At 39.3% G+C, this 23,006-nt stretch overlaps 1 protein-coding gene and 1 pseudogene across 1 annotated transcript in view; both read right to left on the bottom strand.

Moving 5' to 3' along the window:
* The window catches only part of TENM3 (teneurin transmembrane protein 3), a 657,776-nt gene that overhangs the window by 246,805 nt on the left and 387,965 nt on the right, over positions 1-23,006 (bottom strand). The window lies entirely within an intron of this gene.
* Positions 8,049-8,251, bottom strand: LOC112625658 (annotated as a pseudogene).

Here is a 23,006-nt window from a genome sequence, read left to right as displayed (position 1 = left end):
ATTTTGATTTTACATGAGATTTTACAATTTTGTTTTAAAGTTCTCCGAAAAAAGCCCCACAAAAAAACAAACACAGAACCTGGGACAATCTTGTAGAAGAAAATGTCTGGTAACCATATTTAGCAACTGGTTTTTAGTACACATTAGATGTATGATTTTAAAAACTGGCTGCAGGAATGAATGAACTCTTGATTAGATGAATACCGCCTCTAGGGTAACCTAATGTACATCCCTCTTGCCTTCCCTTGCCTGTCTTCTAGGGAATCCACAATGTGTATGCATATTTTACCCAGTTCAGCCTGAGTCAGGCTATTGAGATGTTTTTGCATGCTTTTCTCTGCCTATTCTTTATATAGTAACATGGGGTTGATATGCCAGCACTTCAGTCTACGTAGGAGTGGGTCATCGTCATTTCAGTGTTTACTTTATAATGTAACGTGGGTGCTCTCTTACGATTTCCCAAATGAATTCAACAAAGTGCTGGCTACAGGGGAGTGGGGAGGGGAAGACACTTGTACACTGGTCACCTTAAGCTTCACTATGTAAGTAAAACTTATAATTAAGAGCTGAGTTACCATTCTTTAAATATAAAGTTTTAAATAATTCTTTAGAAAAGAAAAATTTTATTTTTAAAATAGGACAATTCCTCCTTGTGAATTCTCATGACCAAATGATTTCACTAATTACTTTGTTGTATTCAATTTTGGGATAGTTTGCATAGTTGAGTTTGTAATGCAATCAACTATGCCTGAATGGTCTGTTTACTCCACTGCAAGTTACAAGCAAAATGCCTTCTCCTGAAAGGACTTGTCTCTGAAATGCACAAAGTGGCAAAAAGCCAAGGGAAGCTGGTGCTTAAGCAACCAAGACTGAGCAGTGCCTGTGTGCATTTCAATCTCAGCCAACCGAAGTCAATGTTATTGGAGTTTTTGTGCTGTAAAATTGCTGCTTTCATGCCCACTGCATCTGACAATAGGAATCCTTGGTCTACTAGGAAGGTGGGAGGTTGCTGTGCCTTCTAGCCAGATTTCTACATTCCTAAGAAAACAGCTGGGAAGTGGGGTAAAGCTTCTGTTGTTCCTAATGGGCTAGGGACAATGAGACTCAAGTTGGTGGTATATTTGGTCAGAAAAACAGACTAAACAAAAATAAACTACTACTGTTACTTTCTGCATTAAGCATTAGGACTTGGGAAGTTATTCTTTTAGAGAAACTCTTAAGTGTTTGTAGAAAAATAAAAATAATTCCAGAGAGTTTGTTGAATTCTCAAATGAATTCAACAAAGTGCTGGCTACAGGGGAGTGGGAAGGGGAGACACTTGGAAATTGGTCACCTTGAGCTGATTAATGGTGGATTAATGACTTAAATTTTTAATTTTCAGGAAATTTTAAAAAGCATATTTTACAAACCATAAAATCAAGATCAATAAATACATTATTGCATTTTGAAGAGCAACAATTTAAAACCCATATAAATGCATTTAAGTTAATATGTGCATTTGGTTTTCTTGATGTACTGAGTCCTCCTTGCCATGGTATTTATTTGTAAGACTGTTTAGTTACTAGCACATTCATTCAGTGCTCACTTACCGAGCACCTGTCTGAACCAGGCCAAAATTTCATTTCTAATGTTGTAGTTTTAAATGTATTTTAGGCCCCAAATCACTGTGTAGGCCCCAAACCATACAAATAATCTTTTTGTTTAAATATATTGAAAAAAATTCTTAAAGCATCCACTGCTACTTCTAGGCAACTATTTTTTTTTTCAGACTTATACAACATAATGTCTACCATATAAGCATAATATTTTAAGTGAGACTTACATAGTATTACAGTTAATGGAGGAGCAAGATTCAAACAATATTTCTTGATTTTAAAAAACCCAAACCTCTATGATAGTTTGTCACTGGTTGCAACACACAGTTAAATTTATACCTCATGTTAAAAAAAAGTACTGAACAATACAGAATGATTTGGAATTGCTTGTCTCCTTCAGTCAGACACTAATTCTATTAGAATGGTTTGTTATGTTAATTATGTCCTTACTTTCCTCACTGTACATTTTCAGCATGCACTCACATGGCCATTAATGTGAGCTAAGTAAGGAACCACGTTCACTGATTTCTTTTTTTGGAAGACGAGGAATATTACTACATCGTATGCTTGAGGCATGAAAAATAAAGAGACCACAATAGTTCCACCTCCCTAGCCCCTCTTTTCCTTAACCTTTCAAGCTGCTCACTACTCTGGCTTTAGAGAAACGTACATCATGCGAAAGGAAAAAAAAAAGCTTAAAAGGACAGGGACAGAAGTAGAAACAGAAAATCAAAGCTACAAAAAGACAAATTAGCCACTGCCCCTCTCTTCCAAGTCCTCTTGATTATGATGACATGGGCTTTGTTTCAGATTTCTTTCGATTATTTTTTTTCTCTATGGCTTTTAAGTAAATGAGCATTTGAACTGCCACTTAGTAATCCTAAAATCTTGGGCAAGTTATTTAACCTCCCCATGCTACATACTCTTCATCTGTAAAACAAGGTTAATGATAACAAAGCCTCAAGACTATGAACATTAAATTAAATATCACACACACACACTCACACGCACACACACACACATATGAATACACACACACGAGTTGCCTGGCACACAGGCTTGCTCAAAGTAGGCACCCAATAAAAGTTTCATTTCCCTCTTTTCCTGATGCATTTTCATTACTATCATGTAGAAAACTGTAATTTTTGGTAAAATATGAATTACAAGGATAATACAGTTCAACTAATTGTTCAATCACACTATAAAACCTGATTTTGGCAAGTCAGTGGTCAGATGGGCTGAGGTCAGTTAATTATCACTCGGCAGAAGTTGGAATAGTTAAACCGAGCAAGCATGCATTTTTCCTATATTAGAAGAACAGTACAAATAGAGCTTTGGCACTGCAACTGAGAAATAAAAATACGAAAGAAAAGATTGATCCGATGAAGGATGAAGAGGAGATAAAACTCGGCTGGTCATTAGAAAGCCTTTGTTATACTTAAAATGTTTCTAAGCATAAGGAGAAGAAATTATCATCCCTTTTTAGCTAAGGAATAAATTTTTGTCAGGTTCTATGTATGTACATACACTTGTGTCTGAGATTGGCCACAAGTAACACAGCACAGAAGGTTTTCATGAAGAAAAAAAATGAGATACCTTCCTAAGTATATTACTGAATACTAGATTTCAGTGGCTGTATAGTAAGGGAACGGACATAAAATTGTTCATTTGGCAGAGAGAACAGATTGAGTTAAGGGGTCTTGTGCTTTGAGAAAATTTGGCACCTGAAGTGAAAGGGCTTAAAAATCAGAGGCTTTGAAAAGTTAAATCACAACGCAGATGGACTCTAACTCTCCATTTTCTTTGGAGGTTTAGATAGTAACCCAAGTTATCAAGCTGTTGTGGTCTGACAAAGTGCTGTGAACGCTAACGGCAAGAATGCCTTTCAAATCTAAACGAGAGGAGGCATTCACTCTTAGTAGACAGCAATACGCAACCGAGCAAAGGAATAAGAAACTCCCTAAAATCAACTTTAATCATGCTCTTAAGTTTATCTCTAGTAAATGAGTGTCAATTTTCTAAATGATTTATGAAGATTATAGAAGCACAGCAGGGTGTGGTGGCTCCTGCCTGTAGTCCCAGCTACTCTGGAGGCTGAGGCAAGAGGAAGCCTTCAGCCCAGATGCTCAAGGCTGGAGTATGCATGATCACATCTGTGAACAGCTCTTACACTATGGCCTGGGCAACACAGTGAGACCCTGTCTAAAAAAAGCAAAACAAAACAACTATTTAAGATCATAAAAGAAATTCGGATGTACTTACAAGAGGGCTGCCCTTGCTGTGACCATTTGCTTTTTACTGATTCAGTATCACGCATGTCCTGGAACCAAGTGTTTGCTTTCTCCCTAGTCAAGCTCTATAATTTTCTGAAAGATGACAGAGAAACTTGAACACTCTTTTTTCTGTTAATCTCTAAATTCAGTTGCAATTTAACTTGGAGAAACAAAAAATACTTTATGTAATTTAAAAATACCCTTTAAAAATGTCAAGATTACATTCATTAAGAAGACCCATATTAAAATAACTCCTGTATTCTTAGACTCTCAAGTTTAACTTTAATATCTCATTCTATAGTTTAATCCACTTTTTCCTTTCCCATCTTTGGCCAACGCTAGAACTAGATGGTCATCATCCATTACATCTTCAAAAATGATTAATGTGTCTCCCGTTAGCTTTCTCTCCTTTCTGTTAAATAATTCAATTCTTATTGAGTTCTTTTCACGAGTCTCATTTTCTAATCCTTTAATTAGCTTGGTAGCTCTCAGAACACTCTTCAAGTTTCACAATGGTACAGCAAAACTGAACTCGGATAAAGGTTCAACTAATGCAAAATACAATAGTTTAAATATCACACAGTTAGTCTGAAAGATCCTGGAGAGTAGGAAACAAAGTCTTGTACATCTTTGCAGCATGTGAAACATAAGGATATCTTCAATAAATGAAGAATTAATGGGTTAACAATCACTGGAACTCCAAACTCACCCACTACTAGAAAGCAAATCAAGGGTTAACTTTTTTTCTTTTGTAGAGATGGTGGCGGGGAGCGCATCTGTTACGTTGCCCAAGCTAGTCTCGAACTCCTGGCCACAAGTGCCTCAGCCTCCCAAAGTGCTGGGATTACAAGAATGAGGCACCATGCCCAGCACGTTATTATTTTTAAGTCATGGCACGAGAAAAGAGAAAAAAGCTAACTCTAGAAAAGTTGCTGCCAGACCCGAAGCTGATAAACAGTCCTGTCATTTCCAAATGTTACTATCATGTAGCTTTTTTTTTTTTTTTTTTTTTTCTGAGACAGGGTCTTGCTCTGTCACCCAGGCTGGAGTGCAGTGGTGTCATGATGCAATCACAGCTCACTGCAGCCTCAACCTCCCAGGCTCAAAAAATCCTCCTGCCTCAGCCTCCTGAGTAGCTAGGACTTACAGGCATGCACCACCAGGCCTGGCTAATTAATTTTTGTAGAGATGGGGATCTCACTATGCTGCCAAGGGTGGTCTCAAACTCCTGGTCTCAAGCGATCTTCCCAGCCTGGCCTCTTGAAGTGCAGGGATTACAGGTGTGAGCTACTGTGCATGGCCCATTTAACTTTAAATACAGTAAAAGATGCAACTTTAGAATACTACTACACAAGTATCAAATTCCACTGGTCTGCATAATGAACAGCAGGTCATGTTAAGTCAGATAAAATAGTAATGATGGCTTGGTTGCATCTTATGAAATTATATTTATAATTTTAATTTTATTCCTATATTATTAACCCTTTCTTTTGTACAATTTATAACAGATTCATTGCACTGTATTCAGGACTTTTCTAATCATCGCAGTTTGAAAAGTTATTTCTTCATGCAAATTCACGTAATTAACCATGTATTTATTTCTTCACATAGTTTATATAGTTATCCTATCACCGCTGCTGTTATATTTCTATGAAAAATGTTTATTAACATGGACTGAACACTAGGTATGGACCTAAAAATCAGAGTGAGAAAACTTTAGCTGAGAGCTCTGTGAAAAAGGGACAACTTCATCATCTTCGTGTTACTATGGACAATGAAGGGACAATTATACATATAAGGTTTCTTTCTTTTTTTTTTTTTTAGATGGAGTCTCACTCTGTTGCCCAGGCTGGAGTCAGTGGCGTGATCTCAGCTCACTGCAATGTCTACCTCCCGGGTTCAAGCGATCCTCCTGCCTCAGTCTCCTGAGTAGCTAGGATTTATAGGCACGCACCACCATGCCCAGCTAATTTTTGTATTTTTAGTAGAGATGGGGTTTCACTGTGTTGACCAGGCTGGTCTCAAACTCCTGACCCTAAGTGATCCACCCATCTCAGCCTCCCCATGTGCTGGGATTACAGGCGTGAGCCACTGTGCCCAGCCAAGGATTTTTTTGTAACAGAAACTAAATCATCTCCCAGTTGGCTTACTCCCTGAAGCACTGCTTAACCCCTCTGGTAGAAGTTGAAAATAACATCTTTCCTTCCCAATCTCAGTGCCTCAGGACGTGTTTTCATTCAACAAACGTTTGGTGACTACTCTGTGTTAAACACTATATTAACTATTGAGGTTAAAAAAATAGACATCTTCTATTTTAACCTCAAATAGTTCACTTTAAGGGAGCACAGATTCACAGTGATAGAAGATCCTCCACAAATCCCTGGTGTTGGAAGCATTAATAACTTGTCTCTAGTGATGAACACCCAGAAAACCCAAAAAGAAATATTTTAAGCAAGCTTCAGAGGCTAACAATGAAAGGCAGAATAAGGTTTCACAGAACCAAATTAAGGATGAGTCCACCAGATGTTGAAATTAACATCTGGCAAAGGATGCTACCACCTGAGAGAAAGGACACAAGATTTATTAGAGCAGTTGAGAAAAACAACAGGAGTGACTTCAGGAACTGTGACCCTAGTGTTAAGTCTTAATAAACAGAGAGACGCACAGTGAACCAATATATGTAATTATTCTGTGGATTACATCTCAACAAATAGGTCTGTAAGAATAGCTACTTTTCATTTATTTTGTGAATGAAAGGATGCTCTAATTCTTAAATCTTGTATTTAAATTTATAAATCAACTTACATACATACATATGACTACAAGAACTATTTTAGGAATTGCTATTTTCTGTTCTCAAACCCATGTTAACATTTTATGCTGACTTTTTTTAAACATAAAATTTCCACATAATTTTATGGTCATCTTGGTTAATTTTTAAAAAGTAACTCCATAAAATAACAGACATTGGTTTTGAGCAGAATTTTTATTAGACCTTCAATTACTTTCATACACAAGACTCCAATACATAATTGTAATGTCAAAGAAGGATTTCCATTTTGATTTTCCATTGCGTACGAAAAAACCCATTGCAATTTCTAAATGAACCCAAAATTTCTTATATTCTTGCCTAGATATAGGTCTCTATAATCAGACTAAATTAAAAAGAGAAAAAAAGTTGATTTATAATGAGACTGCAAAACTTCTTCCACAACCCTCATTCTATCTGTCCTCAGTGCCCTAATGTTTTTAGCCATACTTGACAGATTACAAGTATCCTATGTTTCTTTGTCTTATTAGAAAGACCAATTCTTCTAAAGAAGAATGCATGATATTTTGAAAGAAAATACTTCTGAAAGGATCTCAAAGGTGGAGAAAATTAAGCAAAGAAAACACTTCAAAAGCAGGCTCCTCAGTGAAAAGTGCTGGGTCTTGGAAGCGTGACTCGAACAATGGGCGGACTGCCTCTGTGGTCCTCAGATGCTGACAAGCCTAACATTTGCCTTCCAATTCTCTACAAGAACGCACATTCCTAATCCCAAAAACACCAGAAGCTAAGCGCTTAAAGAGTTCTGAAATCCCATAAAGATGGGCTGGAAAACTCCAACAACACACTCTTTCCTACCCAGAGGGCTTCTGATGCGATTACAGACTTCATCTTAGAGCGGTAACTACTCCACCCAACTTTTAATGGAAAGGAACGAACAAAAAATGCTTTGGTTTCAAATTTGTGAGTTTCCGAATTGTGAATTTTCCTTCGAACAGAATTAATTCTTTGAAGTGAACTTTTTCGGTCTATAATTACTGTGCTGACATTTTACTTGACTGTAACATCTAGCAGCATGCACACAAGCATGCACACATGCACACGTCCCAGAATAATACACAGTTCCGGGGAAAGTTAAATTTTCTGCAGTGTCACTGGACACATTAGAATGATATCTGGGACAGACTTTAAAATTCGATCTTACCTTAAAAAGGCTACTTACTGCTCACTTAGTTAAGTTACTGCTGAACTGCCAAGTAAGACAGAAAAAAACCACATCATCTCTGTTTTCCATTTGGTAAAAGTAAATGACAGGTTCTGTAGAAAGTATCATAAAGCAATCATAAAAATAAGAGTCTAGTTGCCATGGTAGGGGATGGGGAAGGGTGGGAAGAGGGGATGCATAGCATAAGAATAGAGTAAGAAAAACAGAGAATGATTTCAGGGAGTGCTGGTGCTTCTTTTTTAAAACAAGGTTGGCAATTGAAAGTGACTGCTGTGTTAAGAAAGTTCCCAAGACTCTCTTTGCACTCAGTAGGAAACACCGCCATGATCCATTATTAAACTGGTAAGAACAGACACTACACTTGATCTTAGCCAAAAGGCCGAGAAGCAGTGATCTATTATTGATGTCTGTTGTAAGTATTGGAGCTGGGAGTGTTAACAAATGTCCCACACGCTTGCCACCTCTGGAGTGGAACACCTCCATCAGGTGACTAACCAATGAATGTCAGAACCAACAGGCTCACCCGGCCTTGGGGTCATGGAAGCATTCCCTTCCCCAGGGAGAGTTGCAGAGGCAGGGTGTGCACTCCTTGCTTTCCACTCCAAAGCTTTAGCAAGATCTGTATTGGAGTTAAGAGTCTGGGTTCTACAGATGGATATTCTTCAAGTTCCTAAAACCGTGTGTTTACTGTGAACATTGTACAACTGAAGGCGGCTCATATTTTCATAAAATGAGGAAAAGCTGGGTTTGGATTGGAGAAGTTCTGAACATGAGTCACAGTCGGTCTTTTTCTATTCTGATCAGAGATGAGAAGGGAATATTTTATTTTTTGAGACAGGGTCTCGCTGTGTTGCCCAGGCTGGAGCTCAGTAGTATGATCATAGATCACTGCACCCTCCACCTCCTGGGCCCACAGGATCCTTTCCACCTGAGCCTCCCAAGTAGCTGGGACTACAGGTGTACACTGCCAGGCTTGGCTAATTTTTTTAATATTTTATTTTTGCAGGGATGGGGTCTCACTATGTTGTCCAGGCTGGTCTCAAACTACCAGGCTTAACTGATCCTCCCACTTGACCTCCCAAAGTGCTGGGACTCAAGGCATGAGCCATCACACCTGGCCTGGGAATTTTTTTCAGAGATGGCAAATGATTGGGTTAGAAAAAGAAAACCATTTCTGTAGCTACAATAAAGCATTTATTTCTTCTCCATGCCTTAATAGCTATAGTGATAGAATATTCCCAGAAAATTTTTTTTTTTTTGAGACGAAGTTTCGCTCTGTCGCCCGGGCTGGAGAGCAGTGGCACAATCTCGACTCACTGCAAGCTCCGCCTCCCGGGTTCCCGCCATTCTCCTGCCTCAGCCTCCCGAGTAGCTGGGACTACAGGCGCCGCCACCTTGCCCAGCTAGTTTTTTGTATATTTTAGTAGAGATGGGGTTTCACCGTGTTAGCCAGGATGGTCTCGATCTCCTGACCTCGTGATCCACCCGTCTCGGCCTCCCAAAGTGCTGGGATTACAGGCTTGAGCCACCGCACCCGGCCCAGAAAATTTTAAATAAGGAGCTATCAAGGAGCAAGTTTAAAATATGATTTTGGGTCCTTGTACCAGTGAGCATTGGATAGAGCTGGTAGTGTGCTTAGCATTTGGCCACAAAATGGCCTGGATGAAAGTAGCACTGAGCAACCTTCTCTGACTGTCATGAAGATGGGATGGGGCGGAGGTGACGTAATATGTTCAACAACTGATGGACCAGATGAAGAAGCTGACATGAAAGAAAACAAAGGGAAAAACTGAAAAATTAAAATATGGGCTAGAACATTATACAAGTGAAAGTGTACAGGCTCACTATTTTATTTTGAAGCAAAATTATTCATTAACATTTAATAGTGAATTCATATTCATGACAGCATATAAACAATTTCTCAAATATCTGAAAAGCACAATGAGAAAAGTAACCATAATATAGTTTAGAAATAAATCTAGAAAACATTATACTCTATTTTCTATTTACAACAAACCTAAGAAGATCTAAAATTAAGAGTTTGCAGTGTGTTTTGTACTAAGATGGGAGATGTGTTTGTAAAGCAAACACAAACGCCTGTACCATTTTTCTGTTTTACCGTAATTCTCTGTTCTGCTAAACAAATAGGCAGGTGTAAGAAGCTACAGGTCAAGATCTTTGCTTATTCATGAGAAGTAATCATGTGAGGTGCATCTAGAAATGGAAGAGGAGATATTTCTTTTGTAAAAATAAGCATATTGAAGATTTAGAAAACAGGATTAATCAGCAGTTAACATACTGATCAGATTCTACAAACATGTTGCAAACCTACAATTAAAGACTTAATCATTTGCATTCAGATATACATAGATTTCTTTTCTTTTTTTTTTTTTTTTTTGAGACGGAGTCTCACTCTGTCACCCAGTCTGGAGTGCAGTGGCCGGATCTCAGCTCACTGCAAGCTCCGCCTCCCAGGTTTATGCCATTCTCCTGCCTCAGCCTCCCGAGTAGCTGGGACTACAGGTGCCCGCCACCTCGCCCGGCTAGGTTTTTGTATATTTTTAGTAGAGACGAGGTTTCACTGTGTTAGCCAGGATGGTCTCGATCTCCTGACCTCGTGATCCGCCCATCTCGGCCTCCCAAAGTGCTGGGATTACAGGCTTGAGCCACCGTGCCCGGCCGATATACACAGATTTCAATACGAACAGCTTTTGAGCAACCTCTGCTAATTAGAGCAGGGCATATATAGAACCTTTTCAAAAAACAGATAACTCTTGGACATGCTTTTTATTATCCATATATAACTTGTCCACTTTCAGGATTATCTGTGGATAAATTAAATCTCTGGTAGGATTCCCTATTTCTTTGCACATTTCCAGACTATTTTCAGTTGCTTGGACTATTTTCAAAAGCTTGTCGGTTTTCAGAGAATAAAACTTATTTTAATTAACTGAAGTAAAAGACAGATAAAAAGATAAATGTCAGCCAGGCACAGTGGCTCATGCCTGTATTCCCAGCACTTTGGGAGGCCGAGGTAGAAGGATCGCTTGAGCCCAGGAAGTTGAGGCTTCAGTGAGCCATAATTGTGCCACAACACTCCAGTCTGGACAGAGCAAGTCCCTGACTCCAAACAAACAAACAAACAAACAAACAAAAAATGGTAAATGTGTAATTGAGTCAAGGATTCAACAAGTATTTGTAGAGCACTTACTTGCTGTGTGCTTGGAATGTTACAGTATTAAACCAAAACCAAATAGACATGGCCCCTGCTGTCAACTTTTGTAGAAAGAAAAATTAAAAGGAAACAACTAACAAAGCAGTAATACAGTTGGCCCTTCAACAACAGGGGTTTGAACTGTGCAGGCGCACTTACATGCAGATTTTCTTCCTCCGGTGCCACCTCTGGGACAGCACGACCAACCTCCCGTTCCCTCGCCTCGCCAGCCTGCTCAGCGTGAAGACGACAAGGATGAAGACCTTTGTGATGACCCACTTCCAATAAATGAACGGTAAGAATACTTTCTCTTCCTTGTGATTGTCTTACTAACATTGTCCCTTCTCTAGTTTCCTTTACTGTAAAAATACAGTAAATAATGCATATAACATATCAAATATGTGTTAATCGACTGCTGATCGGTAAGGCTTCTGGTCAATAGTAGGCTATTCATGGCTAAGTTTTGGGGGAGTCAAATGTTACATGAGGAATTTTGACTGTGTGTAGACGGGGTGGCACCTCTAGCCCCGTAATTGCTCAACGGTCAACTGTAATTCCTACGAAAAGATGCAAACAGGACAGAGCAATGGAGTAAAACAGGTGGGCTACCTAAATTGGGCAGTGAGGGAAGGCTTTTCTGTGGAGCTATGTTAAGCTGAGATCTAGAGACAGAGAAACAGAAGCCATACCAGTTGAGAGGGGCAGAGTCTTCTGGAAGAGGGAACTGACTGTGTAACACCGCCGGGGAGGGAGACTGGCACGTTCCAAAACCAGGAGAAGGCCCGAGGGCAGAGGTAAAGGCAAGACAAGACAAGACTGGAAAGAAAGGCGAAGGCCAAGTTATGCAGGGTCTGGTAGGCCAGGAGAGGTTTTGCCCAAGAGAGAACTGAGATTCAGCTTTTATTTAAAACATATTCTGGCTGCTAGAAACCAAGCAGGAGGCAACTGCAGAGGTCCAGGCAAGAGGCGATGGAGAGTGGCTCAGACCTGGGTGGTTGCAGTGGGGCTGAAGACAAGTGGAAATATTTAAGATATAATATAGAGATGCTAACAACAGTTTGCTGATATATCATCCATGCAAAAATATACATCTATTAATGAGTTCTCACAAACAAAAAAGACGTCTTTCCAGGCAAACGGACATATCAAGTAAATAAACTGGTATTTTGTTGTCTTAACTTTTCTCCCCTCAATTTATTATTTTACTCATGTGATAGACTCAGCTCTGTAATTTCAGAACTAGATGGCATCTTAGAAATCACCTTGACTAAAAACCATGACTTTTTTTTTCTATCAGGAGAAGCAATTTTCCTTTACCTTTTAATCTCTGCAGAGATGGGGAGTAAAAGTAAATCCCCAAGGGGAATTTAGTTAAATGAGATCCAGTGTGTACGTTTTCAGTATCTACCGTTGAAGATTTTGATGTGCTGGCTGATGGTTCCTGATCTGCCCTAGCTCTTGCTCAGGTTAGAAAATTGATGCCAGGAGGTATTAAGAGATTTGCTCAAATTCACCTAGATGAAGACTAGTTATACATTAAGTGAAAGACACTGTCTTTAACAATGTGGGCATATATTTGACTCCAAGTCCCTAACTTTCACAAACTCATCATTCATCAAGCCGACCCACAGGTTCTCTCCTTAAATGAATGTCTCCTTCTTTCCATTAATTCCTGCGTTTAAAAAGTGAGGAGATAAGGAGAACATGAGCAAAACAACTTTTATTTGACAGTCATGAGAGCTAAGGAGACTGAGAGGTTACCTGTTTAAAAATCCACAATGCAGTCGCAGTGGCTCCCGCCTGTAATCCTCACCTGAGGTCAGGAGTTCAAGACCAGCCTGGCCAACATGGTGAAACTCTGTCTCTACTAAAAATACAAAAATTAGCCAGGCATGGTGGTGGGCGCCTATAATCCTGGCTACTCGAGAGGCTGAGGCAGGAGAATCGCTTGAGCCCCGGAGGCAGAGGTTGCAGTGAGCCAAGATCACGCCACTGCACTCCAGCCTAGTGACAGAGCAAAGCTTAGTCTCAAAAAAAAAAAAAAAAAAAAAAAAAAAAAATCCACAATCCTGTGCTAGAGGGAGCTAGGAGAATGCCTTGCAGGGGAAGGTTGAGCTGGAACTTGAAAGGCAAGCAGAAATTGGAAAGGCAAGAAAACACAGAACAGGGCGGGGCAGGGTGTTGCTCTCTTTCTGTACAATCAACTAACAACTTACATGTATATACCTTTCTGAACACAATATTTGTTATTAGCTATATAAACTTACTAAACTATAAACTGCAATCTGATAACTCACTTATTTAAGTGTCAGGAAACATTCAGAGGAAAACTGACAGTATGTTATCTTTCCCTTTATTTTAGTTTTTTGAAACATTCTCAACTGAACATCTTGAAGCAAAAGGCACTACATAATATTTTGGTTCTTATAGATAAAAATAAAAGGCAACCAACCTCCTTCCTCTATTTAATTCAGAAGGATTATATTGATGATATTATCTGAATTGGTATTCCAAAGAATAAAATAAGCCCTAATAAAGAAAATTACTTTTATAAAGATTCATATCCGACTATTCTATAGCAACAGTATGTAAAGCACTTAAAATAGAGTAGCTGATACAAACTAAAAATAAAATATACTTTTCTGGAAAATTATCCTTTCTATAGATGGAATACCACCAGAAAAGCATGTATCAACAAATTACATATATATGTATATATATGTTCTATCTCAAATTTCTTAAGTTTTTTGGTGAAAAAAAGATGAGACTTTAAAGATCTTTTGTTTTTAAAGATAAGGGAACAGATGCCTAGATGAGGCCTCAGTAACCTCTTTAAGGTTAGAGGTTATTAAAAGTAGAATGCAGGTCTCCTTGTGCTTGCCCATTCTTATTATATTACTTCACTGATAAAAATCAACATACACCCACAACAGGAATACAGCTAAACTTTCTGAAGATACATGTAACCTCCAAATAGAAGCAATGACCCTACCAGATGCAGCAGAATAATTGCATGAACCTCCAGACACAGAACCTTTCTTCTTTCTCCTATTGAATTTGTTCAAATAAATATACTTTGTAGTGCCATTTCTTCTCCTGGTCTCTATGTTGAGACACTGTCCTTCCTCCCTTCCTCCCTCCCTCCCTCCCTCCCTCCCTCCCTTCCCTCCATCCATGCATCCATGCATCCATCATGCATCCATCATGCATCCATCATGCATCCATCATGCATCCATGCATCCATCATGCATCCATCATGCATCCATGCATCCACGGAGTCATTACTGGTGTGTTTGTTCCTTCTAGTAGGAATGATACAGGTCAATCACAAGCTAGATTCGTTTAGGAACTCCTTTGTTGTGTCACCGACATTTGGTATAGCTTCCAAAGTTAGACTGCTTGAGATCAAACTCCTTTTCAAATTTTTACTGGCTGTATGATCTTAGAGGAGTCACACAGACCTCTTTAACCCTTGTGTTCTTCACATCTACCACCAGGATTGTTGTGAGGATTCAACAGCTTAATGTGTAGTCAAAAGTTTAAACTTCCATTTACAGTGATATGGAAAGTAGACACCTGAACAACTCTCCTGCTAACATTAAATAAAGGATGAAAAAATTTTAGAGAATGATTTTTACTCATATCACTGACTTTGTAAGAAAGTAAAATATACTAAGAGGCCAAAAACAAGGTGAATCCAAAACTTGACCTCGAGCTTCATCATTACAGACTCCATGGAACTCTGGGGTGAAGATAAAGCCCAGGGCTTGTCCCTTTGAAAGTAGAGAGTTTAATAAAAACCCTTCCATAAAGCAAGGCTCCCAAAGAATTGCACTCTCAGTAGAGGGAAACTATAATAAACCTCCCCTATATAGAGTGACACAAAGAAACCTGCCTGTCTTGACCCCGGCTCTAGATAAGAGAAAGAAAAACATCTCCTTCAAGAATCTGTAACCAAGAGGCAGCCCTCAGACGGGTTTGCCCACCACATTTACATTGCCTGTGTCTGAAAACCTCAAGCAGAGGAATAAAGTGTCCCAGGTAAGCTGGGCCTCAGGTACTCGGCAGACACAAAGGAAAAATCCTCTGCTAAAGAATTCCCCTACAGCCAGAACTCAAAGCATGTCCACAGATACAGTTCCAATGAACATGACTTTAGTGCCAAAAACATAAGCAAAAACCCTTGGCATGACGTGAGGCACAAAATAAACACTCAATTCACAAACAAGGGGAAGAGACTTCGTTATGAAATACTTGGTTCTGGCTTTGGTATCATAACCTTCAAATGAAGTAGGTGCTCAATAAATGAAAACTGCTACATATGGTTGTTACTACTTTGTTTTTGTTTTTTTTTTTTTGAGAGACAGAGTCTGTGTCGCCCAGGCTGGAATGCAGTGGCATGATCAGAGCTCACTGAGGCCTCAAACTCCTGGGCTCAAGCGATCCTCCCACCTCGGCCTTCCAAGTAGCTGGGACTACAGGTGTGTGCCACTATGCCTCGGTCACTTTTTAAAAAAAGCTCTGTAGAGATGGGGACTTGCTATGTTACCCAGGCTGGTCATGAACTCCTGGCCTCAAGCTATCCTCCTACTTCAGCCTCCCAACATGGTGGGATTACAGCCTTGAGCCACTGTGCCTGGTCTGTTGTTACTATTTTATTAATGATGGCTTATTAAATGTTACTCAAAACCAGATTTTGCTATTGAGCCTGTTGGCTTTTAGCATTTAAAATCTGGTTTCTAATCTTCTCCATCATATTAAGTGCTGAATTGCTAGTAATGAGCTCTGTAGTATGAAAACACAGCTTACTCTTCATTACACATACTACATAAGATAATGTATGTTAAGTTACTAGCAAAATTCCTATAAGATAGCATGGATTCAATAGAAGTTCTCATCTAACTTTTTTCCCTTGACCAATGGCATGATGGAAAATGTTTGCACCGTCCTATAATTTTAAAAAAATCAATTCAGTATATTGTTGGATGATTGTGTTTTTGAAAGATGCTCGTGCACAAATGACAGATTTCCTAACATTCTGCTCTCTATTTTGAGGCTTTACGGAAATGAAGGAAGTCCAAAAATATTTCGTTTTCTATACACACACACATAGAATCACTTTCTACGGCTTAGGATAAAGTCCAAAATTGCAAACCCACAAGATAGCACATGATATTGCTCTGTTAAGTCATGTTAGATGTTCCTCAGTTTTTCAAAAACACCATGCTTTTAAAAAACCAAAATAGAGATTAAGAATTTATGCTGTGAAATTAGACTTCTTGAACTAGAATTCTGGGAACCATTTACCAACTGCTTGAATTTGAGCAAGTTAGGTACACTCTCTCGGTTTTAGTTTTCCCATGTGTAAAATGGGATTAGTGATACAATCTACCTTAGTAACATAACGAAAGTGTTCAAAACTGCGCCAGGCACACAGTGAATGCTCAGTAAATACTAACCTTAGTACCACTTGCTCTCTCTACCTGAAATGATCTATGTATGTTTCATATGTGACAAAACACTGATTCCTCAGGAAAATCCTCCCTGATCCTCCAAACTAGGTTAGTTCCTTCTGTTAGGAGCTCTGTTAGCATACGCAGTTCCTCTTCATTGCCCTTTGCAAAATTACTAAGTTCTATGAGAGCAGAAGCCATGTATGTATATGCATCTTTTTTTTTTTTTTTACCAAGCTATCTCAATTCCTAGCCCACTTCTTGACATGAAGTAGATGCTTAATCTACACTGCTGATGCCATTCTGTCAGCCTGTTTTCTCATTCCTTGGTGAGACACATGGGATCACTAGATACATATTTTTTAAGTGAAAAAAAAATTTTTTGTTTTTGAAATGGAGTTTCACTCTTGTTGCCCAGGTTGGAGTGCAATGGCATGATCTCGGCTCACCGCAATCTCCACTTCCTGGGTTCAAATGATTCTCCTGCCTCCGCCTCCCGAGTAGCTGGGCTTACAGGCATGCGCCACCACGCCCAGCTAATTTTGCATTTTTAGTAGAGACGGGTTTCTCCGTGTTGGTCAGGCTGGTCTCAAACTCCCGACCTCAGGTGATTCACCTGCCTTGGCCTCCCAAAGTGTTGGATTACAGGCGTGAGCCACCGCGCCCGGCTTAAGTGAAATTTTTATTTGGTGGAAACAAATACTCTGTTAGCAATTTCTTGTTGTTCTATACAACATCTTGAATTTTAGTCCCTCTTCCTCCCTCCACCACCCCTGCACTATGGCTTCATAATAACTTGAGGAGGAAATGCCAGAGGCCAGAAGGTAAAATGAACAAAAGCTACAAGTAGGGTTAAGGTTACAAAGGTTTAAATTCAAATCAAACTTTCTTGTCAATCTTAGATTTACCCTTTTCTATTCTTTATTGTGTCCCATAGTAACTGAGTATCAATTGAGATAAGTTCTCTAGGAGTATTAGGAAGAGTGTTCAAGTCAAATTATGCAATATTTTATGGTTAATAATCAATAACGATTTCCACAAGCAAGAGAAATATTTTAAAGTTTAAACAGAATAACTGCTACCTTCTAAACAGCCAAGATGCAACACTGACTCAGGATGCATACCAGCTATGAGAAGTGATTGTCCTGAGAAGTTTATAATTTGATTTGCTTTAAAATTTCATTTAAGTAAACTAGCCTTCAATTCTTCAACACAGCATGGATCCAGATCTATACCTACGATTCTGCTAAAATATTTCTTTCTTCCTTACTTTAATTTTTTTGTTGTTTGTTTAGGCAGAATCTCACTCCGTTGCCCAGGCTGGAGCGCAATGGCATGATCTCAGCTCACTGCAGCCTCGCTTTCCAGGCTCAAGTGATCCTCCCGCCTCAGACTGCCAAGTAACTGAGACTACAGGTGTGAACCACCACACCTGGCTAATTTTTTGTATTTTTAGTAGAGATGGGGTTTCACCATGTTGCCCAAGCTGGTCTCGAACTCCTGGGCTCAAGTGATCTACCCGCCTCAGCCTCCCAAAGGGCTGGGATTACAGGTATGAGCCACCACAGGCCTGAAATATTTCTTAAACACTGTTTAAAGTGTTCTACACAATACTATTCTCATCTAGGGATTCTACTCACTTGCACTTAGGGAACAATGTATCTTTTTAATCCATTTTAAGCGGAGAATTCCTATTCACTGTATGACAGTAATCATAAAATAAATAATGTCTGAACAGAAGCCTTGGCCTCATTATAGGCCTACACCATCCTTCCATAAGAAGAGTCTTGGCACTGAACAACTTCCTTATTATCGTACTAGATTCATCTTCAAAGTCCTTCACTAATGTTTTCGTTATATTTATATATTTTTGGTTTTACAAATTCACAATTAAAGGCTGCATACTTATTAGGTGATATCTTATTCATTAATTCATTCTTCAGATATTTACTGAGCACCCACTGTGTTCCAGACGCTGGGGATATAGCAGTGAAGACACTAAGGTCCCTGTCCTCACATCTGCCATACTCTACAGTCAGCTTCTCCAGCAGTCTGACATCTCCACGTGGGCGTCTGGAAGACAGCTCAAACTTAATGTGGCCAAAACAAACTTCTCGCTTTTCCCCCAAATTCAACCTCACCCACGCTGAATCTTCTCCATCTCAGTAAATACTATACACAATTATATTCCCAGAACCTAGAACAGCGCATGACACACAGAAAGTGTTAAAATAACTACTTGCTGAATGAAGGAATGAAGTTAATAGTTGTGCTTAGAGGAGAAATTTTAATGCTGTAGGAAAATTTAACATCATCTGAATGATCCTTATGGTTTGTTGATGATAACAAACCTGGTTTACACATCCAGTATCTTCCTCCCACATCTGAATAGCACTTGAGCACGCACAATTCTCTATAATTAAAAAAAAATTAAGATATTCCCTGAACATACAGATACCATGTTATTCCTCTCATCCCTATTCATAACTGGACTTCTTGGAGGAGTTCCCTATTCCCACCGGCTCTATCTTCTTGTTCACTCTGCATCCATTCCACTCTGGTTTCCACTTCCATCCCTCCAGAGAAGTCACTGCTAGCTCCTCAGCGTTCTCCACGTAAATGAATCAAACAGAGCATTTTTATTTTTCATCTTTCTTGATGTTTGATGGTTTTCTACACCACTGATTAGGTCCCTCTTCAAATGGTCTCTTCTCTTGCCTGCAGGGACTCTGCACTCTTCAACTCTCAGCAGTTCCTCCATGCCCTTCCGCTTGGACCTTCTCAGTCTATTTTGTAGGCTCTTGTCCCTTTACTAAGTCACTAAACTACAGAATCACTCAGGGCTCTCTTCCCACTCTATGCTTTTTTTCTTAAGCAATCTCATCTATACCTACAGCGTCAGTTATCATCTATATAATGATCACTTTATAAAATTGATATCCATAGCTTTGACATTTCCCTTGAGCTACTCAGCCATAGATGTAATGGCTTGATATCTCCACTTGAATGCTGCAAAATGTCTCAACCTCAGAATGTTCACAACAGAACTAAGGATCTTTCCTCCGCCCCCAAACCTTGTTCTATTTTAGCAAACCCCCTTTCAGAAAATGGTACCACCAACCATCCTTTCCTGCAAATCATAAACGTAGCTGTCATCTTGGAAACCTCCTTTTCCTTTGCTTTTACATCCATACTATATTAGTATTTTCTAAATATCTTCCAACACCCACCTACTTGTCTTCAACTCCACTACCACCTCCCTGCAGTCTCCAATTTGCTCTATATCGTAACCAAGGTAATAATGCAAAATAGCAATGTGGTCACATCCTTCTACCCCCAGCACTGTTTACTGCTTTCTGGCCGAAGATCCAAGTCCTTAAACAAAGCTCACCTTTGCATTATGCTGCTTTGCTCTGTGTTCCAGCAACAATCATCTTTTTCCAATTCCTCATATATGTCATCCTCCCACCTGCTACTTCTGCATATGCTCTACCCTTTACCTGTATTTCCTTCTTTCTCTCCTTCCTCCGTCCCCAGGTATGTCCCGCTCACCCTTCAAATCTCTGCTTAAGTACCAGTTCCTTGAGTGACCTGAGTGGTGACTTGACATCTATTTGTGTGATCATTTTATTAATATGCCTTGTTAACTTATAAACTCCCTTTTCTGAATTTGCCTACTATTACATTCTCAGCATTCAGCCAAATGCCTTGTGCCTCTGGGCACTCCACAAATAACTGTTAGGAACACTGTTTCTTCGGACTCTTCCTGGGTACACGTTTGGTAAACAGAAGAGATGTGCGGATACCTGAATACTTGCCTGAAATGTGAACTTAAAAAACACTATCTAAAAGCTTATATCAGACTAATTTCTATATGTAAGCATTCAAGCACTATGAGCATTTTTACTCCTGTTCAAAAAGAACAGCCAAAAGCAAATGGCAGGTGCTTTAAAGGCCTCGCTTAATAAAAATATAGTTAAATCACTGGGAAGATTACAAACAATGCACTTCCCAAAACAGCAGTCGGTGAGCAGCAAGATGAATCCATCATTTTCCATGGACATACAAATATACTGCAGTTTGCATTTGTGCACATTCACAGGACACCGTAGGGGGGTACCTGGAAACGTAACATGCTGCAGCATGCAACAAAACACACAGACAGAGATACGAACGTATCCACAGAAACCTGAGAGAAAATTCACATTAAGTAACTACTCACAGCTAAACAATTAAACACGTGGAAAATGCAGAATTACTAGAGGCAATGAGATGATACAGACGGTATCACAGAAAAGTTCTGAACAAGGGCAGAAGACATTTTCACGGTGAGAAGGAAGGAGAGCATTCTTCGTGCAAGTGGAAAGCGTTTGCAAGTGCAGAGGCCAAGGAATAGGAGAAAGCAAAGTGCCTGCTCCAGGAATGGTAAATAAATAGTTTACTTGACTGAAGCTGAGAATTTGCTTTAGGGAGTAATGGAGCATGAAACAGAAAGATAAAGTAGCTGGTGCAAACAATTGGTAAAAGACCTCAAAATACATAATTAGAAGATTGAACTAGACGAGAGAGATCTTACATAGAAGAGAAAGAGACGGCAATGATATTTATAAAGTAAGAGTTCAGATCCTGCAATTACAGATTGTGGTTCATGATGAAATGACTGCAGGAGCTAGCCTTTTTGAAAACTGAGTCAAGAAACCACCAACGACACTGATTTATGTAAGAGTTCCACAGGATGACGAGAGAATGCAAAAAGGATGAAACAGGAGAAAGATGAGAAACCAGACAAGATATTCTAGAGCAGAGAAATGGCAGATATTATCAGAGCTCCTAACACTTCATCCACACTGTACTTCCTTGAAATCCCTATTTTTCCCTAACTGAAACACACAGTTAACTGTATTTATGTCTTTCATTCTTCTGGACACTCCTTCAAAGTACCTAACATATCAATATCTTGCCAACTGTCAGGCTTTTAGTGAATAATCACTGAATGCATAAAAAGCAAACAAGTAAGGGGGAAAAAAAAGAACCCCAGACACACATTAAAAAACTATTCAAAACATTCCATCTGACAAACAAATGAAATATCTAATAGTTACATGAGTTAAACTTCAGCTTTCTGATACCAGGAGAGGCAACAGATGAAATTTTCATGGATTTGGGGTAAGAAGGAGTGACTTCACAGAAATGTTCACCATGAGCTAGCAGAAACAGGCTCCATGCTGAGGAATGAAGCCTAAACCAATAGAAAATATTTACATGTGCCCAGGGTTCCGCCAAGCCATCAAAGCAGGAAAACATAGGAGGCTGGCCTGAAGATGAGCAGCAGTCACTTCTGCTTCTTTCTTTTCAGCAAGTCAGTGCTTTTTTGTCTTGGCAGAAGGAAAGAAAAGAAAGTGTGTACTTTTTGTGGCGGCCAGGATGTGATCCTCTGACCCACTTGTGAGCTGCCATCAGCCACTAAGAAACCTCTCAAGATTTCTAACTGGAATCGCACTGAAGCTAAAAAGCATGGCACGCCTACTGGCAGCTATTTTGCTCCGGTGCCCGGCAGAGGCATTCGTTGTGACATTCCTATTCAACGGCCTTCAGTCCTACTGCTAGAACAAGGCCACACTGACAGAAGAAAGACCTGAGAAGCTATGTGCATGTGAATTTTATGAGAATGGCTTACAGATCTCAATGGATTTTCTCTGGACAGTGCCAGTTGACACTGGTTGCCCCAACATAATTACAAGTTACAAACTTGATTTACTAAGAAGAAAGACTTGCTATAAACAGAAAATAAAAATACTACTACTAACAGCAGAAACAACAATCTAGTTAATCTGTGCAAATCTAAAGTAAATAAAAATACACCACATTTGTTCATAGCATTTACCTCAATTCCCATTTGGAGTTTCTACATATTGGACAGAATTCTTCATTGTTGTAAGGCCAACACATATAAAATATTAAAATAGATAACCTAAATATAAAATATAAATATGTGTCATAATAACAAATACTTGTATAGAGGTTATTGTGTGCCAGTAATTGTTCTAAACATTTCACATATATTAACATATCTTTATTCATTTAATTCTCACACTAATTCTGAGGGTAGGTATTATTATTATTCACATATAATAATGTAATAATGGTTATCACAATTCATTATGGATTAAATGCCATTACAATAAAAATTCTGTTGTTGTTTTTGAGACAGGGTCTTGCTGTGTCACCCAGGATGGAGTATAGTGGTGCGATCATAGCTCACTTCAGCCTCGAACTCCTGGGCTCAAGTAACCCATCTACCTCAGCCTCTGGAGTAGCTAGGACGGCAGGTGCATGCCACCACAACTGGCTAATTTTTTAATTTTCATTTTTGTAGAGATGGGGCTGTTACTATGTTGCCCAGGATGGTCCTGAACTCCTGGGCTCAAGTGATCCTTCCACCTCATCCTCCCAAATCACTGGGATGACAGGCATGAGCC

Source organism: Theropithecus gelada, chromosome 5 (genome assembly GCF_003255815.1).
Source record: "Theropithecus gelada isolate Dixy chromosome 5, Tgel_1.0, whole genome shotgun sequence".
In the NCBI taxonomy this organism is placed as follows: domain Eukaryota; kingdom Metazoa; phylum Chordata; class Mammalia; order Primates; family Cercopithecidae; genus Theropithecus; species Theropithecus gelada.
Note: the sequence above shows the minus strand (reverse complement) of the source record. Positions and strands in the feature narration are given on the sequence as shown.